The following is a 15,841-nucleotide window of genomic DNA, read 5'->3' on the forward strand; positions in this document are numbered from 1 at the left end:
CACACCACTCTTACTCCAAAATCATACCCGTGATTTGATTCTCCTTGGAAATATATAGGCAGTCCCTTAAGGATTCAATCACACTCTCCAAACAATCCCTATTCACCGCTCGCCATTGTTCATGGGAGATTCCGATCAACCATAGACGCCATTGGTTAGTATGCGCCAAATTGATTCCAACAGTGAACTCTCGACTTACTCATTACAAAATACAAATTAGTAAACATATTAGATCTGAAAGAGTATGGGTTTGAATGGAGAAGAGATAAGATTGGAGGATTTGTAAGAGTATGGGGTTTAGTTTCAACAGTTGCGGCATGGATGGTGGACGAGTCAGTCAGTCCAAGTGGGTAGGGTTTCCGACTTCAAGCCTCCAAAAGGTGGTATGAAGACTGAAAGCTATGTAGATACTCAAGCAACAGCAACCACCAAACCAAGAGAGGGGGGGGTGAGAGAGAGAAGGGCCTACCATGTTCGGAGAGAAGAAAGCAGAGAGAGGGAGTAGTAGTAACCATGATAATGATGGTCTTCGCTTCAAGTTTTATTATTTATATGATTGATTGATTGAACATGGAAGCTTGCATTAAAACATGGTTCCACAATCATTTCTTTTGTTTTTTCTCATGGATATTTTCTTTTATCTATCTTCTTTGTGTGTGTGTTTTTTTTTTTGGAATAAATAAATATTACCGAAAAGAATATGAAATAGTTGAACAATGAGTGTCGTATCGAAAACTTTGGCAGACATACAAAGCCACATCGAATGGTTTCCTTACGAATTAGAGGGGAATTCTCTTTCCTCCTAATTTCACTTACATTTTCTCCCTTCCTAATATCTCTCTTTTCTTTCTTCTTATTTGAACAATTACAATTAAATCATGTTAGCATCTTCTATTGATTTTTTAATTGAGACAAAAATACAAAAAACAAAGTGTGAGAGAAGGTGAGGGAATGGAGAGGCAATAGTTCTACTCTCTACGAATTGCACTTTAGCCTTGTTTGTAAAAAAATAAAAATAAAAAAATAAAAAATAAAAAAATCACATACTTATTAGTTATCGATATTAGATTACACATATGGTTAAGTTTAAGAATTGAGAAACCTTTTTAAGTTTCTATGATTCAAGTAAAAATATTAGCTATAGTTTACAATAAGTCATTTTTATATAGGGTTAAAAATCTTTTTGGTCACTCTTTTTATAGTCAAAGTCTATCTTGGTTGCTGTGTTTCTAATTTAGCTAATTTGGTCGCTTTTGTTAATTTTTGGTTTAAAAATTAATAAAAGAGAGCTTTATATTTTATATATAAAGACAAAAATTTTCACTATATTTCAAGAAACTCCACTGGTTTTTAAACATGTTAAGAAGAGACAAAAACATAAAAACAATAAAACACAACCCAAAAACATGAAAACAATGTTTTAAAATACCAATCATACCCTAAGACTTTAGGTTAAACAGAACACAGCCCTCACACCTGTAACAAAATTAATATATTTCATAAGTTTAACTCATCCTCGACTATTTGTGCAGAATTAGTTTTGAAATTATATGCAGAATCAGTTTGTATCATATATTACTAAAATCAGTTTAATATGCCTTGACAATTTTTGCAAAATCATTTCAACTCATCATCGACCATTTTTGCAGAATTAGTTCAACCCGTCATTGACCATTTTTGTAAAATCAGTTTAACTCATCTTTGAAATTTTTTTATAGAACTAGTTCAAACAGTCATCGACCATTTTTGCAGAATCAGTTCAACTCGTCCTCGACCATTTTTGCAGAATCAGTTCAATCAATCCTCGACTATTTTTGCAGAATCAGTTCAACCCATCATTTACCATTTTTGTAAAATCAGTTCAACTCATCTTCGAAATTTTTTACAGAACCAGTTCAAACTGTCATCGACCATTTTTGGCAGAATCAGTTCAACTCGTCCTCGACCATTTTTGCATAATCAGTTCAACCCGTCTTCGACTATATTTGCAGAATCAGTTCAATCAATCCTCGACTATTTTTGCAGAATCAATTCAACTCGTCCTCGACCATTTTTGTTGAATCAATTCAACCTGTCTTCGACTATATTTGTAGAATCAATTCAATCATTCATCCATCATTTTTGCAGAATCAGGTCAACTCATCCTCGACCATTTTTGCAAAATCATTTCAATCAATCATCGACCATTTTTGCAGAACCAGTTCAACCCATCATCGACCATTTTTGCAGAATCAATTCAACCAATCTGCGACCATTTTTGCATAATTAGTTTAATCAGTCATCGACCATTTTTGCACAATCAGCTCAACCCGTCATCGGCAATTTTTGCAAAATCAGTTCAATCCGTCGTTGATCATTTTTTGTAGAATCAGTTCAACATGTCTTTGATTATTTTTGTAAATCAGTTTTAAATATATGTAAAATTAGTTTTTTTATATTTTTTTTAAGTAAAACCAATTTATATAATTTGTTAGTATAATCAGTTCAAAAGAAAATAATTTTTTTTTAAAAAAAAAACTTAAACAGTTAAGTGGGAAGTGGGCCCCACCCATCCCTTCCACTACCATCCCACTTCCCGACCTCCCCATTCCTCTTCGTCACCCCTAAACTCACAGTTTCTCATTATTCACGACTTCATCTTCTCCAATTTGTTTCTTCTTCTTCGGACAAATTTCAGAAAGAAAATTTCAGAACTTCCAATCTACAAGTCGGTTTGACAAACAATTTTTTGCTATGGAATAAGTGAATCTAACCCAACTAGCTAAGGTAATTTTTAGAAACGTGCATTGTGGTTTTGAAAACCCTGAGGTTTGAGATTCTTTGACTAAATTAGGCTCAAATTCTCATGTTCTCTAGTTTTCCTGGGTTTGTTTTTGACATTCGAATTTTCATTGGTGCAACTAAGAATTATTAGAAGGATTAAGAACTGGTTTGGTATTGCTGTGCTTTGAAAAAAAGCTGCTGTGAGAATAAGCGGTTGTGCTGTGAGAATAAGCGGCTGTGAAATAAATCAGCAGAGTGTTTGGTAAACTTTTTTGTAAAAGTGCTTTTGGAAAAAAAAGCAGTCTGATAGTGGGTATTTTCATTAAAGGAGCACTGTAGTTCTGTGTGCTTTGAAAAAAAACCAGTTTTCCAAAGCTACAAATGTCAGCTTCAGCTTCTTCCTTTGATTTCAGCTTATTCTCACATCAGCTTCCAAAATAAACCTTTTTTTTTTAGTTTACCAAACACCAAAAACACTCGCAGTTTTTTTTTATAGGAGCTTTTTTTTTTTTTAAACCACCTCAACCCCAAACTGGGGCTCTCATTCTTCGTTCTTCTTCCTCCGTAGGTCTGAAATTGAGAAACAGAGAGAACAAAACTAGTGGTGGTCATGAGTCCATGACTGTTAAAGATTTTTTGCAGATAAACTTCATGATCAGACTCACGTTTCTTGTTGCACCGACGACGCCAACTCGCCCTTCGAAGTCGTTTAATCTGAATCGTCGGAATCGACGATGACTCGCCCTGTGAATCGGAATTCAAACAGGGGTTTTAGTCGAAATGCCTCCTTCATAACCCAATCAAACATGAACTTTATTAAAATTTGTAAAAAAAAATAGAGAAAGAAATTGGAACGAAATCGAACGGAGACAGAACAGAGTCAGTGACGCATAGAAGGGCAATTTGGTCACTTACGCACCAACAGAGAAAATGTCCCTGATGTCACTTTAAACTTTATTAAAATTCGTCTCTCGTTGAAATAATTAAAAAGTATTGTTTCAATGTAAAGTTAAATATTAAAAGTATGTTTTATGTGTAATTTTTTTCTTAATAAAACTGAACTATATTAACGGAAAGCTTCGCAAAATTTAATTTTAACTTAAACAACTACTAAATTAAAAGGAAAAATGAAAGGGAACCCACAGGCCCGCACCGTCCCTTCTCCTCCTCCCGTCTTTTTCTGCAAACCGAATTGCCCTCCATCCTAACCCTTTGCTGCAGAATTGCAGTTGCAACATCGTATAATTCAATTCCTAACACATAAGACATACTACCTAAATTTAAACCAGTTTATATAATTCAATTCATTATATGTATGCTTTCAACTGTTGTGAATAGTATTATTAATTAGGAATGTGATTATGTAAACTTGAAGTAGAATCTTAATATGAATGTGATTATGTGATTATTAATCTTTAGGCGTTTGAAAATTAAGAAAGAGTGTCGAAAAGCGCCCGCCTAGATCGTGACTCTTACTTAGACCAAAATTAAATATCTTTCATTTTGATTTTTTTTTTTTAAATTGCAAGAGACTTGTTGAAAATTTGGATAAAAACTCATTATATGTTTGTTTTTCATGTTTTCAACATGTTCTAATACTTTATATATGTCATTTTATTTTACAATTTATTTATTTCGATACAATTATATATATATTTTTAAGTATTTTTTATTTTATATACTAAATTTAATTAAAATTAAAAAATATATCGCCTAGGCACTAGGTTCCTGCCCGCCTAACTAGTATCTAACACTTTTTAGAACCTTAGTATTACTTTTAAGGAAGAAAACTCATCATATTAGTATAAATAAAATGGTAAATTACATTTTACCACCTCAACTATAGGTCTAATAACAAACTTATATCTTATTTTTAAACATTGTAATGTTATACATCAATTTACGAATTCGTTGCAAAGTTATATATCTGTTAAATTTTCTATCAGTTTGAATGTTAAATGATGAGATCGCAGGCGTGAGCTCTACTCCCTCACCAAATTGGATTAAGAAATTAATTAGATATTAATAAACTAAGGATTTTTTAGTCTGAACAAATTAAAATTCGTGAAAAAAGAAACTCTTTCTCTCTCTCCTGGCTTCTCTTCTCCCCAGATCGAACCAGCAGAAGCTTAAGACAAACCATCAGCCCCCGGATCTTCTCCGCCTTCACCTTCATCGACACACTGCAGCCACCACGAAGCCCCGAGCTTCAGCAATCCCCGAGTTCAACAACACATTAAAGCTCCACGAAACCCCAGAATCAACGACATTGCTGCAGCCCCGTGTTTTTCTTCTGCAATCTGAGCCTCTACAATCAGCAGCCACGATGTCGTTCGTAATTTCTCCCGCGAGCCCCCACCAAGACGTCGTCCACAATTGCGGCTGCTACAACCCGTATGAACACGACATTCACGGTCTTTGGATCTGAAGTCGCCGGCGAGAAAACTTTCGTTGTCCAACAGCCGAAGATGAACATGAACCCAGAAAAAGCAATTGTTCTTATGTTAGGAACATCCCAGAAAAATTAGGTAAGAGATTTCAAAATAATGTAACCTCATTTACTTTTCCTTGTCCCTCTCTAGATTAATACGATTTGGGGTTCTATTTTTTTGGGTTTTTTCCTTTGAAATTTTCAGTCAGGAGTATATGGTGTGTTTGAAATTGCGGAAAGAGATTGGAAAATTTGGGAACGCCAACATTTGCTGCGACATCAGTGACAGTGGAGACGAAGAGAAAGAAGAAGAAGAGAAGAAGGAGAAGGCGCGGGAGGCGGAGCGGTCGAAGTTGGGGATCGAGGTGGTGTGGTCGAAGCTGGGGATTACATTTGCCTAGGGATGGGTTTTGGGCTGCAGGTGTTGCCCAATCACGACCAGAACGAGAAGATAAGAGAAGACGGAGAGAGCTTTTTTGTTTTAATTAATTTTAATTTTGTTTAGACAAAAAACTGCTAATTTATCAATATTTAATTAATTTTTAACTTAGAGTGGCCACGCATCTACCACGTCATCATTTTCAGTCAACTAAACAGAAAATTTAACGGAAATTTGACATTGCAAAGGTTTCATAAAATAAACTATGACATTATAATGTTTAAAATATGAGGTATGAAATTATAGTGTGGGGAGGTTTCGTTCCATTTACTCTAAATAAAGGGGTGTGTTATTTACATATTTTATTTTACTTCTCACACATCCTTGATAATTTATATATGTTGATCTTTTTCAATTCATCCGATCTGATGGTCGAAAATTAAAAAAAATATGTGAGAAGTAAAATAGAGTGTGTGGATATCACATCTCTAAATAAAAATACAAGGCTCTCATCTCCTCTCCTCTTCTCACCCACTTTTTAAATTTAGTTTACAACACGCTATCCACCACGTGTCCATGCGAAACTCAAATGGTAGACCCAGCACTCTATGCGAAACTCAAATAATCTTTCCCTTTCGTTATTTACGGTTCTACCTCTCCCCTGCATCTGTCCCTACCAAGACAATCCACCGCAATAGAATTCTTTATTCAACTTTCACATGCTTCAAATCTAACTAATTATTCTTTGTTTAAATATCATTTTTCAAAAGTTTCAGCGATATGCTTTGACTTATTAGGCAGCGGAGGAAAGGCCAAAATAAATTTGATAGCTAGATACTAATTTAAATTATAGAAAACTTCATTTTAATTCTTGATAAAAATGATTTTTAGATTAAAATTATGAGTAATATTAAAATTTAATATTTCTCTTTTTTTTTCCTAATTTTTAATGTATTAATTTTATTTCATTATAATTTTTATTTTCATTTCATTTATCGTAATATATTTTATTGTAAACATTTAGATAAACTAATTTTTGTTATACAATATATTTCGATGTACTTTGTCTTCTTCATTTAGGTACATTAAATTCATCATAATACATTTCGGTGCATACATTTAGGCACACACATTTTGATACATACATTTCGATATAAACATTTAGATACATAATTCAATATAATACATTTCGGTACAAACATTTCGGTACATACATTTAGGTACATAAATTTAATATAATACATTTCGGTGCATATATTTCGGTACATACATTTCGGTACTAACATTTAAATACATAAGTTCAATATAATACATTTCGGTACGCATATTTCGCGGTATTAACATTTAGATACATTAATTGAGTCTTTCAAGTTCAAATAATGTTAAATAAAATTAATAAATTAAAAAACTCTTTTTTGGTCAAGAGTAAATTAAAATTTGTATATTAATAAATTTAAATATTTAATGGGAGACATTAAATAAAATGCACATTAATTATTTTGAATTAAGGACACATCAAGGGATTATAATCAATATTTAATCTAACACTAGGTTTATTTTAAATTTCAATCTTCTTGAAGGATTAAAGTTAAAAAAAAACCCTTAAGTTAATCACATTGGTGTGGCTCGGTGATTGATGACGGATTTAGATCTGTATTTTACACTGCACGTCTTGAATTTAATTTCTGGTGCTGGTGAATCACACGATGGTGGTCAGAAGTAGGTTAATGCCTCTGTGAGTTTTTCTCATCCTCGAAAAGGTAAATTGTTATGACGAAGCCACTACATAATCTCTTTTTTAAAAGAAAAAAGTCACTAATTTAAGTTGAAATAGATTAATATTGTTGGTACCACACATATTGGGCCTCAGACCTTGACACATTGGGCCTTAACATTTGAGCCCCATTACCCAACCCATAATTATGTAAAAGGAGGAGCCCCTTATTCTATAAAAGGGGACTCATCCCCCCTCACAAATGGGACTCGGTGAACCCAACAGAGGATAATACCCTTACAAACACAACACTTTCTTTCTCTGGGGGATTCCCCCTCACCCTTGTAGTCCATACATACAGTTAGAGAGAAATACAATCAATATCAGTGTGGACGTAGCCCAAACATTGGGGTGAACCACGATACATCTTGTGTTATTTACCTTCTTGCAGATTCACGGTCGGATTTATGTTGTTTCAAGACCCTTATGGTTTTGTGCATCAACATTTGACGCCATCTGTGGGAATCGACACGAAAAGCTATGTCGGTTCTCTTTCATTTTTTCACCTCTGCCGTGAATCCGCACAACCCAAAAAACCCAAAAATCATAGGCTGCGCTTACTAGTCCAAACCAATGACACCCTTCAACTGTCTCACCAAAATCGCCGCCATCCCAAGATTTTAGTGGACACTTTACAGTATGCATATTCTTTGAGGACACCCACTACATCACTTATTATGCCAGGTCACAACGTATACACATCATTACTGCCAAGGAACAAAATGCCGATAATATCGGCGATATTTCGCCGATATTATCGGTTTTTCACGGTACCGATATTTTAATAGGTATCTAACGGATTTTTGTCAAAATATCGCGATGTTATCGATAATATCGCGATATTTCCGAAACTATCGCGATATTTTGGAACTGTGATACTCGGAGAAGAACCGGAGAAGAACACCGGAGCTTTTACAGCTCCGGCCGACTGTAAAAGAGCACCCTAGACATCGATCTAGGTATCAAAATGAAATAGAAGACGAGATGAATGTTTTTATAAATTTCGTTTGCCGTGAAACGGTCGGAGGTGTTCGGAAAGTTCGTCGACACCCACGGCCTCGGCAGAGATGGGTGTGCCTATTCCCGAGCCGATTTCGTCCCAAAAACCTCGCAAAAACACGATTTTGAACTTAAATTTCACATATAAGCTTCAATCTAGAACAGAAAGAGACAAACCTGAAGCTTACCTAACCGGAGAAATTCAAGAACCTCGCCAGAGTTCCTGCGTTCGTCGAGTTGCAGAGACGAGAAAAAGAGGGAGAAAGACGAGGTTGCTGATGATGATGGGTGTCTTCTTGAAGCAGGTGCGATGGTGTGCGTGTGTGTATGTGGGTCTCAGACCCTCGGTGCAGAGACTAGAAAGAGAGGGAGAAAGACGAGGTTGCTGATGATGATGGGTGTCTTCTTGAAGCAGGTGCGATGATGTGCGTGTGTGTATGTGGGTCTCAGACCCTCGGTGCAGAGAGAAAGGAGAGAGACGGCGCCAATAAGGGAGGAGCAGAAGGCGATGTGGGAGAATGATCGAGAGACCTTGTGTCTCTGTGCATGTGTGTGGGAGAAGGATCGAGAGACCTTGGGTCTCTGTGCATGTGTGTTGGAGATCTATGTGTGTGTGTGGGAGAATGGAGAAGGGGGAGAAGGGAGATCAGAGAAGAGAGAAGGATCAAGAGAGAGACTGTGTGCGTGTGTTGTGTTGTGTTGTGTGCGTGTGTGGTGGCGTGTCGGTGTGTGTGTGTGGTTGGGTCATTCGACTCACACTCACCTGACAACTTTTACAATCACTTTTTACAATTTCAAACCATGGACAAAAATAATAGTGCTTTCATAATGAAACCGTGTGCCACTGTGAGTATGTGATATTCTTTCACATTCAAAACCGTGTGCCACTGTGAGTCTGTGATATTCTTTCACATTCTCAGAGGTGGAGTATCAGAGCCATTCAGAGCATTTTCGTTTCTTCTTCTTCCCTTACCCCTTTCAAAGCCATTCCAGATCCATTACAGAGCTTGAACACAAAGGTTCCATATTTAAAGTAAGTTTACAAACTTATATTTATATTATTGTAATTTATACAACAACAAAAAAAATTGTGTGGACTCGTATGTTAATTTTTTTAAGTAATTAATACTTGCATGTTAATTTTTGTAAGTAATTAAGTAATGTTAACAATTACATGTTAATTTTTTTAAGTAATTAAGTAATGTTGTATAATTATTCCCTAGGATAATTTTAATATGTTTAATGTTATTTATTATTTTATTAATATTAGGTTTGATTATCAAATTGGATTATTATTCATTAATATTAGGTTTTTTTTTATTATCAAATTGGATTATTCATTAAATTGAATTATTATTAAATTGGATTATTATCAAATTGGATTATTATTCATCACTATGTTTTATATTAGAATTATTTTTTTTTATCAAATTGGATTATTATTCATTAATATTAGGTTTTATTATTCAATATTATTTTTATAATTACTTAAATTTTTACAATCATTTTCTTTAATTCGTATTTAATTCTTCTGTAGAATAACTTTATTATTTAGGTTCTTTTATATAACCGTCATCACTACTATATTTTTTGGGCAAAAAATAATTGTCTAATTTTCATGAAAAATAAATATAGGTACGTTTAAGATGTCCAGTGGAGTTACTAAACATGATCCAGCTTGGGAACATGGAGACCCAATAGACGGAAACAAACATGGCACAATTTGCAAATATTGTGGTCGGGTAATGAATAGTGGCGGAGTGACACGACTTAAGTACCATCTTAGTGGATTAGATCCAGCAAAAAATGTCCAACGATGCGATAATGTCCCCCCAGAAGTGAAGGCATTCATCAGCACATTATTAAAAAATAAAAAACAGCAGAAGGAAAAGATAACACATGGAATGGAAAATATTCGAGCTGAGCTACGAGGAGAAGTCTATGGCCAAGCGGTTGACAGTGAAGATGATGACGATGAGGACGAATGTGATGATGACATGGGACCTGAAGAACGACGCAGTTTGAAACAAGCATTACGTGCCTCCAAACAGTCAACATGGGAAAGAGAACACCTTCATAAAATTCCTAATAGAGCACAAGGTTCCAGGACAAGTGGTGGTGCACAAATGAGACAGGGAGGCAGTCTTAGAGAATCACAACCAACACCACCAATAGCCCCAAGTTTATATAAGTCATCCAAAGCACGTCAAAAGATTGTTTGGAGTTATTTCACTGGAGGTAATGTGAATTAGGGAATGGGGCGTCTAATTAGCAAGTTGTTTATCTATGAAAATGTCCCTGCTGAGAAAGCATCATCACATCATTTCAAAAATATGGTAGTGGGATGTCAACAGGCAGGTGTTGGAGTACAACCTTCCACTCCCTATGAGATAAGAAACAAATATTTGGATATGGAGTATAAAGACATTGCCGAGTATGTTAACCAGTTGAGATCAAAGTGGGAAACTAATGGTTGCACAATCATGTGTGACGGATAGACTGGCCCGACCAGATTGTCTATTCATGCTTCAGACCATATAAAGAACTACAAGTATATTTACAAATTATTGAGAGATGTAATCATGGAGGTGGGAGAGCATAATGTTGTCCAAGTCGTGACCGACAACGATTCTGCATTTGTCAAAGCTGGAAAAAAGTTAATGAAGCATCATAATGTGTTTTGGACATCATGTGCAGCACATTGTATTGATCTCATGTTTGAGGCAATGGGGAAGAGAGAGAATGTTGCTACTGTGGTAAAAAGAGCTACAACGATCACAAATTATATTTACAATCACGGTTAGTTGTTGGCAAAGATGCGTGAATTTTGCAAATGAGACATTATTCGTCCAGCTACCACTCGATTCGCCACCAACTATATTGCATTAGACAGCTTACTTAAGAAGAAAGCAGGGTTGAAGTAACTATTCACTAGTGACGATTGGGCCAACCACAATTTGAGCCGCTCAAATGCAGGTCGTATGGTGGAAAGTATAGTGCTTGATCATGCTTTTTGGACACAATCAAAACATGTGTGCCAAGTGTTTGAACCTCTTTACAAAGTTTTACGGATCGTTGACACAGAAGTGTATCCTACTATGGGGCAATATATAAGTTGATGCGTGTAGTGAATGATGAATTGGAAAGAAAACATGGTGCAAGGTAGGTCATAAAAATAATTGAAGACTGATGGTATAAAACATTATACCACAATTTGCATGCAGCAGGTATAAATTATGTCATAATTTGCAATTCATTTCTTTAGTTGCATAAGTATTATTTCTCTTATTAGAGTATGTGTTTCTTTGAACAACATATTATTTGAATCCTCGATACCAATACAGACCCGGTGTTGGAGATAATGGTACCCTTATACGTGTTGTACATAATGTATACTCTAAATTAGACCCTGCATCACCAGCAGTTGGCCAATTTGGAAATGAGGTGCACAATTACTTAAATTATAATAATTACTTTGTTGGATTAAACTAACACGATTTATTGAATTCAGCTAACATGGTTTAAAGATGCAAGAAGAACTTTTGAAGAACCAACATCAGTTGCTGCTCGAACAAAAATGTCTCCTAGTGAGTGTAAACATATTTCACGATAAGTTTATAATAGAATTTGTTAGAGTTATTAGGCTTATCAACATTGTTTTTCATTGTAGTTGAATGGTAGATCATGTATGAGACCGATGCACCAACTGTGAGAAAGTTAGCAATTAAAGTATTATCACAAACAGCTTCCTCATCTGCTTGTGAAAGAAATTGGAGCACATTTGCACTCATACACACAAAGCAAAGAAATAGGTTGACTCATAGTCGGTTGGAAAAATTAGTTTATTGCTACTACAACACGAAGCTTCAAATTCGAGATAAGGAAGCAAAAATAGATCATGTCGACCGTGGTGACCCACTAGATGCGTTTGATATTGTTGCTGAAGATGATGATACAGAGGGTAACCAACTTTATCAATGGATTAGACCTCTTCATTTAGATGATGATGAAGGCAACCCAGCTCCCAGAGTTACTGAAGAAGCACGTAATGAAGGGATAAATGTAGAAAGAGTATTAGCGGATGAGGTGGGAACTAGCAGCGTTAACTCTTTGGAAGAACTTTTGCGCCCAAGACCAAGAAACACTGGAATTCCACCTTCTTCCAATCCTACACAACCACAACATCGTGCTGATACTAATGATAGCTCTAGTACAAGATTAGGAAGAGACTTACCTACCACCGGAGGTGGGAATGATGAAGGATATAGTGGAGCTGGAGGTAATGGTGGTGGATATGGAAACTATGTTGGACCACCTCCCGGATTTATGAGTCCCTTCACTGGTGAGGCAAACTTCATGCATGCAACACAGAATGAGGACCATGGCAGTAGGCGGGTAGGACCAGGAATTGGTGCCATAGGGAAAGACTATATTCGTAGAGAAAGAGGCAAGGGGATTTTGTCAAGTCAAGAAGATGACTCGTTATCTATAACTTCGGACTCTGTTGGAGTGGAAAGTAGTAACTATGGTTATACTCATAACCAACCATTTCTCTACCCTTCATATCCCATTTCTGTTGGGATGGAATTGAGCGACTCATGGAAACAATCAGATACTCAATCTTCAAATGATTTTGCTTATGGACAAGGTCAACCAATCTCGGATCCATATGGGTGGCATGTTAACAATTACATGCAAAACTATTTTGGGGATTTATCATTTGATAACTACTCTTCACAATACACTCACTCTACACATAGAGATGATGAAGATAGTGAAAATTTTGAACCTCATAGGAACTCTATGTGGTACTAAGTCACTCATGTATCTTACCATGCAATGTATAAAGTGTAAAATATTGTACTAATTCATTATATATAAATGATTATGGTGTGTTTAAACTTCTTTCATTAATTACTACATATTTTTTACACTCACAATGTTTGCCAGCTCGCTATATAATCAACTTGATAATGTTAAATCCATCATGCAATGCATTTCCTTCCAATTTTTTTGATAAACTAATAGATAATTGACTAAATAAACATCCTGCAAAGTTTCAATAAAAATTTCCAAGTTTTTCTTACAATTTTCGTAGTTTCCATATTATTTTTATCGATATCAATATTATCTCGATATTTCCATCGATATTTCCGTGTTTTCGGACTACCGATATTTCTGATATCATCGATATTTAATATCTTGATTACTGCTATCATTATTTTACTGTTTTATAAATTGCATTGCTGCCTAAATAAATGAGGTGACATGTTATAATAATATGTTTCACATTATTATTAATGGTTTATCACATGACTATTTCCCATAATGTGACAAATCTGACCAAATTGGATATCAACAACTTGAATAAAAATAATATATATATATATATATATTATTCATCACCTAGTGACACATATTTAACCCAAGTACATGTGCAATATTTATCATGGCCTAGAGTACTGTGACTGCTATTAAACTATGTCACTTATATAACATGTGATTTACCACATGACTGAATAAATTATTTATTCACAAAAGGCACATAATACAATATTTTGCCTTGACAAACTTTGTCAATTTGATTTATTCTTATACGGTTGTACTTATACTGTCATTTATTGTTAGGAATTATTGAGCAACTAGATCCACTGATTAACATTGTTGCTGATTAAAGAAGTTTACCAACTTATAGACTGATGGGCCACATGCTCATGGTGATCTCTTGTCTGACCGGACACCCACTTACTCGGACATTCGCTTATTGGGACACCTATGTGCCTGGACCCAACTCGATGACCCTACAGATAGCCCCAACTCGATGACCCTACGTATGGCCCCGGCTCAAAGACCCGACTTGCGGACCCGATCCACAGATCCGACACATAGATCCAATATGCGAACCCGACAAGAGGACCCGAGTCATGTCGAGAATCAACTCATACTGAGTGCATGTCGACATAAAATAAATACTTGCAATAAGGAATACCACAAGCCGAGCCGCCTTGCAGCGAACATAGCCTCTAGCCGAGCCGCCTCGCAACAAGCATCGCCTCCAGCCGAGCAAACGCCTCGCCGCGAGCATAGCCTCTAGTCGAGCAGCCTCGCAACGAGCATAGCCTCCAGCCAAGCAGTCTCGTAACGTGTGATACCTCTAGCCGAGTATTGCTTTATGTTGAGTATTGCTTTAGATTGAGTACTGGTTCAAGACATCTAGCCACTTCGGCTCGTACATGGATTGGATTTGAAGTCTCCAGCCAAAAGATTTTCTTAACTGAAGACTTGAGGGACTACTGTTGGTACCACACATATTGGGCCTCAGGCCTTGACACATTGGGCCTCAACATTTGGGCCTCATTACCCAACCCATAATTATGTAAAGGAAGAAGCCCCTTATTCTATAAAAGGGGACTCCTCCCCCCTCACAAATGGGACTCGGTGAACCCAACAGAGGGCAATACCCTCACAAACACAACACTCTCTTTCTCTGGGGGACTCCCCCTCACCCTTGTAATCCATACATATAGTTAGAGAGAAATACAATCAATATTAGTATGGACGTAACCCAAACATTGGGGTGAACCACGATACATCTTGTGTTATTTACCTTCTTACAGATTCACGGTCGGATTTACGCTGTTCTAAGACCCCTCCAGTTTTGTGCATCAACAAATATTATGTGCCTTTTCAAAGTAGTAGAGTTACACTATTGACTGTGAAAACAACAAAGTAACCTTATTTTTTAATGAGGATTCTCGTCGGATTCTCTTTGTAAGGATCCCGGGAATCTTCAAATCACATCCGTTTATTATATATTATGCAGTCAGAAATCATTGTAAATTTTTTTACTTAAAATTGAATATAAACAGTACCTGATGAAAATTGATCGCACGATGTACGATGAACGAATGTGATTGGAGGATTTCCAAGATCCTCACCAGATCCTTATAAAGAGGATCTGACGAGGATCTTATTTCCTTATTTTTCGCTCTTCTTGTCATCCCACAAGTTTTTTTTATAAGAGCAGTTCCAGCATGGGAACCTTCCCCCCAAGCTATTCACTATTTAATCCACCTAGTGAACAGTAACTGCCTTTTGCATCTCCACCACCCCTACACTTGAATAGCCTGGCAATAAGTAAATAAAATAATAGTATTTTTGCAACTTGCTCACGTCACTCACGTCACTCCCTCTCTTTCCACTCATCTTTCTCACTTCTCTCCATTTTTTTTTAAGTTCCTCTCTCTCTCTCTAAGCTCTTGACACTCTCATTATCTCTAGAGCTCCGAGAGCTCTCACCCACATTCTTCTTCGAAAATTAAACAAATCAAACTCCAAAACCATGAAACCTTAATCTCTGGGACTAAAGGATCTTAGCTATACCGTTGCATGCATCATCAAACCATCATAGTGTAAACCACCATTGAAGCCGAGAGCTTCAAGATCTGAAACTCGAACACAAGTGAGGTTCTCTATGAAAATCTTGTTTCATTAT

General features: G+C 36.1%; 1 protein-coding gene across 1 annotated transcript in view; it reads left to right on the plus strand.

Annotated features, from left to right (window-relative positions):
- LOC126629203 (uncharacterized) overlaps positions 1-15,841 on the plus strand; it is a 60,621-nt gene that overhangs the window by 22,134 nt on the left and 22,646 nt on the right. The window lies entirely within an intron of this gene.

The sequence above is a fragment of the Malus sylvestris genome, chromosome 7 (assembly GCF_916048215.2).
Source record: "Malus sylvestris chromosome 7, drMalSylv7.2, whole genome shotgun sequence".
NCBI lineage: Eukaryota > Viridiplantae > Streptophyta > Magnoliopsida > Rosales > Rosaceae > Malus > Malus sylvestris.